Raw genomic sequence first — 12,351 nt, forward strand, 5'->3', positions numbered from 1 at the left:
CTAAGCATGCAGTCCCCTGCTGGCCCCTCCTGGATGTGTGCCAGCATAATTTTGTCAAACAGCTTACCTAGGATCGAGGTAAGACTAAGTGGCCTATAGTTTCATGGGTCCTCCTTCCTCCTCTTTTTGAAGATGGGAACCATGTTGGCCCTCTTCCAGTCCTCTGGCACCACACCAGAGCACCACGAGTGCTCATAAAGCCATGCCAGGAGTCCTGCAATGACTTTGGCCAATTTCTTTAGGACTCTAGGGTGGAGATCGTCTGGGCCAGCTGACTTGAATACGTCCAGCCCCTCCAGAAGTTTCCTAACTAGTTCCTCACTAACCTTTGGCCCAGGTGTGCCTCCCCTGGGGCCCAAGGGGGGCCCATCAGGGAGGTGGCTGTTCTGGTCCCTGCTTAGGAAGACAGAGGCAAAGAAATCGTTAAACATGTTAGCTTTGTTGTCTGGTGTGATGACCAAATTTCCCAAAGCATCCTGCAAGGGCCCCACGTTACCCAGGACCTTCTTCTTGTAGGCACAGCGCGTCTTTTACTGCTTGAAACGCCTTTTCTGCCTCCGGTGTCCATTTTACTTTGGTTGGAGCCCCTGCTTTTATCATCTCTGCCAACGGTACAACCAGATCCGTGAAGCAAGGCACAAACTTCCTATAGTAACCGGCTAACCCCAGGAAAGCTCTTACTTGCCTTTTAGTACGGGGGGTCTGGTACCTCTGCAAAGCCTCCACTTTGCTCAACAGCGGTTTCACCTTCCCACTCCCTACTAGGAACCCTAGGTATTGTGTTTCCTCTTTTCCTATTGTACACTTCTTTGGGTTTGCTGTCAGCCCAGCCCTCTTCAGATCTTGCACCACTGCTCTCAATGCAGCGAGGTGTTCATCCCAGCTTTCCATATATATAATAATATCATCAACGTATGCTGTGGCTTAACCCCCGTGGGGAGCTAGTACCTTATCCATTAATCATTGAAATGTAGCCGCAGCTCCATGCAGCCCAAACGGCATGTGTTGGAATTGGAAGAGCCCCCATGGGGTGGTGAAAGCCGTCATTTCCTGGTCTTCAGTTGCCATGGGGACCTGCCAGTACCCCTTTGTCAGGTCTAAGGTGGAAATGTAATGAGCTTGCCCAATGTTTTCTACTAATTCATCCACCCTGGGCATCGGATAGGCATAAAACTTGGCTATTGCATTTACTTTTCAATAATCGATGCAAAGGCGGATTTTCCCATCAGGCTTTGGCACTGCCACGATGGGGCTCCACCAGTCGCTGTGCGATTTGCATATGACATCATTCTCTAACATCATTGCAATCTCTGCTTTTATGTGGCTTTGGAGTCTCTGGGGAATCTGCCTCCAATTCTCCCGTATCACCTGGCCCAGGGGAGTTTTTATACGGTGCACCACACCCGGGGCTTCCCCAGGGGTTCCCCGGAACACATCTCCAAAGTCTTCGACCAGCTCAGCTGCCTGCCTCCTCTGTTTTTCCGACAACTGCGGGGCCAGTTCTACATCACCTGGTCCACTCTCCTCAGTCAATGTGCATCCCAACTCTAATTCCTAGGGGTGAGGGGCTAAGTACATACACTCCCGGTCTTCCCATTTTTTTAACATATTGACGTGGTATACCTGTTTCTTTTTTTTCTTATCTGGCTGGTATGCCTCGTAGTCCACCGGTCCCACTTGGGGTGTGATTTCGTAGGGTCCCTGCCACCGGGTGAGTAACTTGCTTTCACTGTCAGGCGATAGGACCAACACCTGGTCCCCCACATCAAACTTCCTTTCCCGTGCGCCTTGGTTGTAGTGTCTTACTTCTCATCGCTGGGCTTCTCTGAGATTCCCTAAAACCACGCTCCAAGCTGCTTCAAGGCATTCTCATAGTTGGATTACACATTGGACAACATCTGGTCTCTACTTTGCTGTTCCTCCCAATTTTCTTTAATCAAGTCCAAGATCCCCCTGGGTTGCCGACCGTACAATAATTTGAAGGGTGAAAACCCGGTGGACGCCTGGGGTGCCTCCCTTACTGCAAACAACAATAGGGGTATCATTTTGTCCCAATTTTGAGGGCTCTCCACCACAAATTTCTTTAGCATCTGCTTCAATGTCTGGTTAAAACGTTCCACCAGCCTGTCTGTTTGGGGATGATACACTGCTGTCTTCAGGTGTTTAATCCCCAGTGCTTTACTGACTTTCTCGAATATGCACGATGTAAATTTTGTTGCCTGGTCAGTCAGTAATTCTCCAGGGAGTCCTACTTGGGAAAATATCTTCAGAAGTTCATTCACCACCTTCGGGGCAAATACTGTTCACATTGGCACAGCTTCTGGGTAACGTGTTGCATAATCCAGCAGAACTAGAATGTACTGGTTTCCACTGCTGCTCCGGGGCAGTGGCCCAACGATGTCCACTGCCACCCTTTCAAAAGGAACCTCTACCAGTGGCATTGGGATTAAAGGGGCCTTTGGAGGTGGTCTTGGATTGACCTTTCGGCATACAGGACATGAAGTGCAGTAACTTGCAACTTCCCGCACTAGACCTGGCTAATAGAACCTTGCCTGAATGCATGCTTCTGTTTTGTCCCAGCCCAGGTGCCCGCCCATGGGGAGCTCATGAACCACCTTCAGTAAAGCCTGTCGATACCGCCGCGGGACCAGCAGCTGCGCGACCTCCCTTCCTTCTGATTTCCTTTGCTTAATCCGGTAGAGGAGGCCATTTCTTAACTCGAACCTCGGAGTAGTCCTCATCAGTCCCGGCCTCAGCACCTCGTTATCTCTTCGGGCTAGGTGTTCTTGCAACGCTGCCCAAAAATTGGCCTCATGGCTTTGCTCGAGCTGAAAGTGTTCATCCTCCCCCAAATGGGTGACATTGATCCTTTGTCCCACTTCCTCTTCGGAGAGGGGTTGTTTGGTTTCCCCGACAAAACCCTCCGCGGTCTCTGCACCTCTTAAAACCGCCATCTCTTCCAGCAGTTCGGGCCAGTCACAGCCCAATACTACTGGATAGGGTAGGTGTTTGGCGACCCCCACTAACATCCTGTGGGTCTTGTTACCCACCTGTAGGTCGACCCTCACTCTGTCAAAGTCAAGGGGGTCCCCGTCCCAACACCACGCCCTCGTGCGATCCACTCTCCCCTTCTCCCCTGCTGGTAGCACATCACTCTGTACCATGGTCTGCACTGAGCCCAAGTCCAGCATCACCACTACGCTTTTTCCCTCTATTATTACTTCTGTCAGCAATGGAGGTAGCACCTTTTCCGCCCCAGGGTCGACTCAGGCTCTGTAGCCACACAGTCCTACCTGCATCATCGGTCGGAGCTGCGTGTTCTCGATCACGGTGGCCAACTGGGTCTGTTGTTGCACAGCTTGTTAAAGCAGCCATTGCATCTTTCAATATAACTGGTCCACAGGTTGTTCCTTTTTCTGCATGGGCCCAAGGGCTCGCTCCTTTACTCGGGTAAACCAACATCTTATGATGCATACTGCCGTGTAAAAATTTCCCTGCCAATGCACCATTGTGACAGGAGTATCACTATTGGAGCCTCTCTGGGTTGGCTCTGCCCTCCTGTAATGGGCCAACCACCTTCTTACTCGCCTGCCACAACTTGATATTACTTGATTAGAAGAGGGTTGTAATCAGCGGGAGACTGCCCATTTTTCCATGCCCTGGTGACAGGGGACGCTACCTGCAGCTCCTTTTCCTCCCCTACACCACAGCCCAAGTCTCGCAGATGGAGTTGACGTGGTTTGACCTGGGCCCTGTTATGTTCTGGCCCTCCTCTTTACTCCCAGGGCTCCTCACTGCCCCCTTTCTCACTCTGGGGCTCCTCGCTGCCCCCTTTCCTGGCGGCTCCTCGCTGTCCCCTCTCTCTCAGGGTTCTGGGGCTCCTCGTTGCCCGCCCCTCACTCTGGGGTTAGGGCCACTGCACCCTGCAAATGCTGCACCCTCTCAGGTGCCAGGAACCCCCATACTACTGGGGAGTCCCTGTGAGGCCTCCTCCAACCCCTAACAGCCTCACCCAGTCCTCCGGTCAAAACAGTAAACATAAAACATAAAGCCCCTGGGCTACAACATAAAAACTAGACTGTCCGGTCAAACAAAATCTACTCCCTTCTAGAGAGTGAGGGAGCGGGGGGGGGGGGGGGGGGGGCCCCCCCCAACCCCAGCAGCAACCAGGGAATGCTCTCACTGCCAGAGTCCTCCCCTCTGTCTGTCCAAGCTGAGTCCCTACTCCCACGGCTGCTGGAGAGGGTCTGCTTTCCTGTCCTCCTACCTGGGCTTAAGAAAGGATAAGTCCTGCCCCTTCCTGTCAGCTGGTTTTACCAGTTGCCCCAGCAACCAGCACCTGTGCAGCCCTGGTGACTGGCAGCTGAGCCTCCCCCTTTCTGCCACTAGGGGTCTCCCCAGAGCAGTCTTCGCTCTCAGGCTCAGGGCACCTGAGTGCACTGCGACACACACACAGAGTCACGTGGTTCAATATCTTTAACAAAGGTTTGTATATAAGTGCATATAACTATTTCTTGATCTATGAAGATGCCTTTTTAATATATTATTTTGCAAACATCCATGATATGTATTTAACTTTCCAATTATGGGATGTAGGAAAGAGTACCCAATAACAGACAAAGTAAACTGGAGAAAGTGGAAAATAATAAGATCAAATACCATATTTACTTGCATAGGACACATACATTTTACCAAAATCAGCCCTCCAAATAGGGGTGCATATCTTAAGCAGGAAAGCTGCTTTTACTTTGGTGAAACAGAAACAGGGAGGAATATTAGAGTACAGAATCTGCTTACTTCTGGTTGCCAAGAGGGCTGTGGCATCAAGCACAAGGGGCTGAGTCCTATACTAAACCTCTCACAACCATAGCAAGCCTGGGCGTGTGCTCCAGGAAAGAGGTCGGCCAGACATGAGGTGCCCCCATGGAGCCTGGAAGGTGGTCAGGTGCAGTGAGATGGGTGGCTCAGTGCAGGAGCACCCCCTACTGGCCCGCCACACTTGGTGCTAGAGGTCAGATCCAACAGCCTGCTGTCTTGAAGGCATAATTTGGGGAAGGGAATAGAGTTATTGCAAACACTTAAGCAAACAAATTCTTAATTCAGCATCGGGTCAACTGGGTAAAGTAGCCATGTAGGATGGCTGACAAGTATGACCACCTGACCAAGGTCCAATTGGTGGAGAAGCTGAAGGAGATAGGCATCCAAAGAAAAAGAGGGCAAAAGAGACAGAACCTGATTTATGTCCTGCTGAACTATGAGTGAAGCAAGGTATTGCCCATCCTGGTTCCAAGTGGGAGTGGAGATGATGGAACTGCTCTTTCTGATGACCCACCAGGAGTGAGCCCCTTGAGATAGAAATGCCCAAGGAGCAACCCCCTTCTCCACTCAATGGGTTGGACCTCCAGAGATACAGGCTAGAGCTGGAAGCTCAGGAAGCCCAGTACAGGCTAAAGTTTGAGCTAGAGTTAAAAAAGATGGAGCTGGCAGAGAATGCAGCACAGCTCTGGCACAAGAAGGAACAGCGTGAGCATGAGGCTAGAAAGGCAAGGCTCAAGCACGAGCATGTGCTGAACTACTTCAAAAGCAGCATGAAACTGGAAGCTGGATTGATTCACCTCAGCTGGTGCCAGCAGCAGCTATGATGGAGACATAGAGATAAGCTGCAGCGCTCTCTCTCTCTCTCAAAACACATGGACTTGCTATAAACTGCCTGCCTCAAGAGGAAAGCTCTGTCAGCCTCTGGATGACACTTGTGGGTAAGCTACTTGAGATCTAACTAGATATATAGCTTGCAGTTACACGGGTGTATGATCAAAGGCTACCCAGCCACCCTGTTTGCTCTAGGGTATTTCTCTGATATTGCTCTATTCTGTACCCTACTCCAAACCTACTCCTTGTAATCAATAAAGTTCTCCTCTGTCCCTAGCATAGGAGACTTATTGGGAGAGGGTCTAGATTATGTCTTCGGGTCCCCTTGGTCTGGCTGACTAAGGGAGACCACTATTTGTGCTTCAGACTAAGGGAAACACCCCAAGTTCTTGCAGTGGGTTGAGTACCCTCTATGACTACTAGGCCTGTGTTTCCCAGAGGGCACAGGGATAAGAACAGTCCAGACCTTGGGTGGTGGCAACATTAACCCCAGGGTTGCAGGTCTGCTACAGGAAGAGGGTTGGCCAGATGTAAGGTGCCCCCAAGGAGGTACTTGGAACCTGGAAGGTGGTCAGGCACAGTGAGGTGGGTGGCTCAGTGCAGGAGCACCCCCTACCGGCCCACCACAAGATGTACACTTTATCTTGTTCTGGAACGGCAATTTTGCTGTTTCAGGGCGTGTAAGCTTCTGTATGCAGGCTGCAGGACGTTAATGAGGTTTGTGGTATGGAAGCAACACTTTATTTACAGGAACTTGTATAAAGAGCTATTTACAGGAAAGATGAAACAGTTTTACCCCTGCCCTTGCATGGGTCTGGAGTCCATCCTAGTTGCTGTCCTGTAACACCAGGACATTCCCACTATCTTGCCCAGACTGTCTCCTGGGATGCCACACTTCCTGGATACTTTGTGTTCTGTGTCACAGTTGGCCATTACTCTGGAAAAATCATTTTTTATATATTTTGCCTTCCAAAAAAAGCAAGTGTATGTCTTATTTGAGGCTAGGTTCTTTGAGTAGATGTGATATCTTTTATTAGACCAACTGAGTAGTTGGAAAAAAGTTCTTAGCAAGCTTTTGGGTGCAGTTACCCTTCTTCAGGCATAGGGAGTCTCTGCTGGTCTAAGACTCCAAAGAATGAGAGAAGCTAAAAGTGTGTTAAGATGTCAGTGAAAATAAAAGTAGGTAGAAATTAGAAAAACAAAAGGTAAAGCAGGGAAGGGAGGGGGAAGAAAGCGGGGGAGAAGGGAAATAGAAACACTACAGTGGTAATAATACAAGGTAAAAAAGTGGCTCACAAAAAAAAAAAGAAACAGTGAGAAAGCAGGGAGACAAAGGGCAGAAAAGTATGGGAGAAAAGGTGGGGAGAAAAAGACATCACCTACTGAATCAGATGTCAGGCAGTTTGTAATGTGTCATCATTAATCCAATGTGCATATTGAGTCCATGATTTTTTGTATCTGGTAGATTTATGAAGTGAAGCTCATAGGCTACTTTACAAAAGGTGTTTTGTAACTTCCCTTTGATGATTAGAACTGCGAGATGAGAGAGGGAGTAATTGCCCTGTGAGAAATGTACCCACACAGATAGTTGGGTATTCTTGTCTTTGATAGATTTTTGGTGTGTATTCATTCTGGTGCACAATTGTTGTTTGGTTTCTCCTACATATTTGCCGTCAGGGAATTTCGTGCACTTGGTAAGATATATAACATTTCTGAAGGTGTAGATATAAGATCCAGGAATGGTGATGGCTCTGTTGTGGGGTATAGTTATTGCCAGAGTGGTGGAGATGTGTTGGCTGGTTTTGCATTTCTTGTCCTGGAATGGTCTGAATTCATTGGGTGTGGTTTGGGTCATAGGAAGTTTGCTTCTGGTGATGAGGTTACCAAGGTTTGGTGCTTCTTTAAAGGCTTAGATGGTTGGTTCTGGAAAGATCTCTAAGAAGGGGGTCGTCTTCTTCTAGTATGGGTTGCAATTGTTTGAGGAATTTCCATGTAGGTTCCAGGAAGGGTGATACGTCATAACTAGTGGTGTACGATTTGTGGGAATTTTTTTTTTTACTGCAGCAAATCTTTGTGTGGCATCTGGGGTGGCTCTTTCAAAAGTGCGATCTATCTCTCTGGAGGAGTGTCCTTGTTGGCTGAAGGCCCTTTCTTGATGTCTTATTTGAGGACATATATTGTGTAAGAAAACACAGCAACCAGTGAAATTGTGTAATATCAGAATAAAATTTACTCGGACCTTTTTATCACCAGTGGAGAAAAAACAAGCTTTCTTCAGCCTCCAGAATCCTAAAATTGCTTCTTTGTTATTATAGAGAGGTAAAACAAGAATGGACCTCAAGAGATCATTTAGTCCAACAAGGGGCAGAACCTGCAACCTTGGTGTTACTAGCACTCCTCTATCCAAAGGAACTGTTTGGTTTTCCACTGTTTCTTATTTTCCTTAGTTTGTTTTTTAACCTATTAAAAAATACTTAAGTTGTCAAAGTTCCATGTGATGTGGCAAGTCCTCTTCGAGGTTCATTGGATTTTTGTCATGCAGTTTTTCCTTGAGATAAAACAATGTGTCCTCTCAGGATTTAGCAGGTTCATTCTACAATGTCTCCACTGATGGAGTGTTCACAGCTTTATCTTGAGTGGTTTTGGCATTAAACAAATCCCAGGTTAAACTCTTTTCTTGCCAAACACAGCAAGAGCATCCTTAGGCCAGTTAGTAGTCTTTCAGTCTTCTGGCACCACACCAGAGCACCACGAGTGGTCATAAAGCCATGCCAGGGGTCCCACAATGACCTCCACTAATTCCCTCAGCACTCTGGGGTGGAGATCGTCTGGACCAGCTGATTTAAATATGTCCCGTCCCTCCAGAAGTTCCCTGACTAGATCCTCATTGACCCTTGGCCTAGGTGAACCTCCCCTGGTGCCTGAGGGGGTTCCGGTGGTGGGCTGATCCAGTCTCTGCTCAGGAAAATGGAGGCAAAGAAGTTATTAAATAGGTTAGCTTTGTCATCTGGGGTGACGACCAGATTTCCTAGCGTGTCTGGGGCCCCACGTTACCTGGTACCTTCTTTTTGCCCCCTATGTATTTAAAAAAGGTCTTCTTGTTGTCATTGATCTGGGTACCTAGTCCCTGGGTAGCTAGTCCCAGTTTCATCTCTGCCTTGGCCTTCCTGACCATCCCCCTGCAGCTCTGAGCAATGACAGTATAGTCCTCCCTGATGATGGTCCCTCCTTTCCATTCGGCGTATGCCTCCCTTTTAGCTAGGAGACATTCCCGGATGCTTTTGGTGAGCCATGGGGGCTTTTACCCCATCCTGCCCACTTTGATCTGTGTTGGGATTACTTCCTTTTGGGCTTGGAGGATTGTCTCCTTAAGGAGCGACCACTCTTCTTGGACACCTGACTCCCCGCCCCTCCAGGACCTCGGTGCCTCCCCGACTATTCTCCTTAGCTCATTGAAGTCTGGCCTTCTGAAATCTAGGGCTGCTGCCTTGCTGCAGGCCTTTGCCACCTTTTGCTGGGTGGTGAATTCCAGGAGGTGATGATCGCTGTCACCCAGGTGGTTGAGCATCCGCAGCCCCTTCACCAGGTCATCACCCGTGACCAGCACCAGGTCTAACAGGGCATCTCCCCTGGTGGGGCTGTGCACCTCCTGGGTTAGATGGACGTCCTGCATTTTGGTTAGAAACCTGTGTGAGTGGTCAGACCTGGCTGACTTCTCTTCCCAGCAGATGTCTGGAAAGTTCAGGTCACCCATGATGACCACGTCCTTTGACCCAACTACCTCCATGAGCTGACTTAAGAATTCCCAGTCTAGCTCTTCCCCTTGGTTGGGTGGTCTGTAGTAGACCCCCACTGTTAAGTCCCTTTCCCCTCAACTGCCTTTTATTCTAACCCAGAGCACTTCAGTGTGCCTCCTCTGACCCTGAGCTACTTGATGAGGATGTGTATTCCTCCTTAATGTAGAGTGCCACACCCCCACCTTTCCTCCCTGTCCTGTCCTTCTTGTACAGCTTATAGCCTTTGACATTCACCGCCCAGTCATGCGTTGGGTCCCACCATGTTTCTGTGAGCCCCACTATGTCTGGGTTGGTGTCAGCTAGTAGGAAGGTAAGTTTCTCCTGCTTGTTTCCCATACTATGAGTGTTTGTGTAGAGGCATTTGAGGCCTCCTGAAGATGTGTGCAGTGGCCCCCTAATCTCAGCATTGCCCTCGCCCCTGTTGCTTACCTGGTTATTTGTTCTGCTCGTCGGTCTAGGCTGGGCTGTACTTGTGGGTGCTGCTTGGTTTAGTGGTCCAAGGCTTCCTCTGCCCTCACCTTCCCCTTCCCCCAATAAGCATAGTTTAAAGTCCACCGGAAGAGATCTGCCAACCTAGAAGAGAACACATGCTTACCTTTGGGGAAAAGGTGAAGCCCATGCCACGCGAGCATCTCTCTCATCGTGATGTTCAGGTCGTTGTCTAGGAAGCCGAAGCCCGCTTCAAGACACCATTCCCGAAGCTGCCAGTTGGTCTCTGTGATGCAGGTCTCATGTCATCTTCCATGTCCGCTCACTGGTAGGACAGAAGAGAATACCACCTGTGCACCTATCTCCTTCAGCACGCCCCGCAGAGCATGGTAGTCCACCATCAGGTGATCAGGGCTCCTCCTGGATACATCATTAGTATCCACGTGGATTAGGACCATGGGGTAGTAATCGGTGGGCGGGATCACAGCCTGGATCATCCCTGTCATATCCTGAATCTTTGCTCCAGGCAGGCAGTAGACCTCGCATGTCGAGGGGTCCTGGCGACAGATGGGGCCCTCTGTACCTCTCAGGATGGAGTCGCCTATGATGATCACTTGATGTTTCATCCTCTGGGACTGCTTGGCTCCTTCGGCCTGTTCGGAGCATGGAGAGTGGAGTTGCCTCCTCTCCGGTTGCCTCCTCTCCTTCCTCCTGCTCCAGTGTTGCCAGGGCCTCATACCTGTTCTCCAGCGGGACTGGAGGAACTGGTACTGCTTTGCTGTGAGCAGCCCTGGTTCTGTAGGTGACCATCTGCCCCTCTGCAGTGGAGGACACCTCCCAGGGTGCTTCTTCCTTGGGTGCATGGCCCTGCAGGGAAAAGAAACAATCATCAATTTCATTCTCCGCCTCCCTGATTCCCCTCAGCCTGCTAACCTCCTCCTGGAGCTCCCTCACCTGCGCCTCCAGGGCCCTAGGGCAGGCACCTGCAGTACAGGTGTGGGGGCCTCCAATCCCTACCCCTCTGGGCCTTGCTGGGCATTCCCCACAGGCTGGGGGTGGGGGGATGCCAGCTCCCCCATGGGCTCTGTCTGGGCCCCGGGTAGTCTGTGCCCCCCAAGCAGGGGCCCTAGCAGCACTCAGCATTGACAGCATCATATGAGTTGCTGTTATTTATAGTGTAGTGCGATGCCTTCACCCTACCCTAGCAGGAGTCTCCCTCCTGGCCCTTCCTGCCCGCCCACTGGTGTGAACGCCAGTGCAAACACCGGGCGCAGTGTGGCTCAGGGGTGTTTCTCCCTACCTGCTCAGCTAAAAGGGATCTGGGGGGCTACCCCTCCAGATCCGGCTCAGCTGTGTCCGGTCCTTCTGCCCCACTTACCTTAGGGGGATCAGCTGATGCTGCCCCCACTGCTGGTTCCGCTGCTGCTGCATTCGCCTCTGCCTCGGGTCAGGTAAGGGGGCACATAGATCCCTCCTCTCCTCCCTGCTCCTGGCTCCCAAGTGCTGGGTGTTACGTCAAACCACAGCTTTTAAAGGCAGTGGTTTGAAATTCCCATCGCTGCCCCAACAGCCAATCAGATGCTCCAGTCTTCCCAGAACTGCCTGCCAGCAGTCCTGCCCCTTCTGCTCCCCCGTGGGGGGTTTCCAGTGCCTCTGGAGCCTGCTCCCTGAGGGTTAACCCCGGGGGTACTCCCTGGCCTGGGGGGACAGTCCCCCCTAGCCCAGAGTTTGCGCACTCTGTTCGTGCAGCACAGCTCCCTACCGACTCAGCTAAAAGGGATCCAGGGGCTTCCCCTCTGGATCTGGCTCAGCTGTGTCCGGTCCCTCTGCCCCACTTACCTTAGGGGGATCAGCTGATGCTGCCCCCACTGCTGGTTCCCCTGCTGCTGCATTCGCCTCTGCCTTGGGTCAGGTAAGGGGGCGCATGTGTGTGCACAGTGCCCATGTGCCTAGATCCCTCCTCTCCTCCCTGCTCCTGGCTCCTGAGAGCCAGTTAGTCTTACCTCAATCCTGGGTAAGTTTTTTGAGACAATTATCCTGGCACGTGTCCATGTGTAGCCAGTGGGGGAGCTTATGCTTAGGGGCAACCAAAGCATTAGAGGCAGGTCCTGTCAGACCAACCTGGTGGCCTTCTTTGACCAGGTCACAAAATCCTTAGAAGCAGGGGTAGCAGTGGACATAGTCTTTCTGGACTTTCGGAAGGCCTTTGACACTGTCTCTCACTCCGTTCTCATTAAAAAATTGGGGTACTGTGGTGTCCACACCTACCCAGTCAAATGGGTCACTAATTGGCTGGAGGGCTGCACCCAGAGAGTGGTGGTGGATGGGTCATTTTTGACCTGGAGGGATGTGGGCAGCGGGATTCCACAGGGCTCGGTCCTCGGCCCCACACTATTCAACATCTTCATCAGTGACTTGGACAAGGGGGTAAAAAGCACCCTGTTCAAATTTGCTGATGACACTAAGATGTGGGGGG

The 12,351-nt window shown here is 50.7% G+C and overlaps 1 protein-coding gene and 1 long non-coding RNA gene across 8 annotated transcripts in view; both read left to right on the top strand.

Annotated features, from left to right (window-relative positions):
• Positions 1–12,351, top strand: part of MAPK10 (mitogen-activated protein kinase 10) — a 408,832-nt gene that overhangs the window by 231,578 nt on the left and 164,903 nt on the right. The window lies entirely within an intron of this gene.
• LOC109322064 overlaps positions 1–12,351 on the top strand; it is a 14,450-nt gene that overhangs the window by 1,511 nt on the left and 588 nt on the right. The window contains exon 2 of the long non-coding RNA XR_002104300.1: positions 4,938–4,945. This is a non-coding gene — a long non-coding RNA (uncharacterized LOC109322064). The remainder of the gene's footprint in view (positions 1–4,937; positions 4,946–12,351) is intronic.

This window comes from Crocodylus porosus, unplaced genomic scaffold (genome assembly GCF_001723895.1).
Source record: "Crocodylus porosus isolate Cpor-Errol unplaced genomic scaffold, CroPor_comp1, whole genome shotgun sequence".
Taxonomy (NCBI): Eukaryota; Metazoa; Chordata; order Crocodylia; family Crocodylidae; genus Crocodylus; species Crocodylus porosus.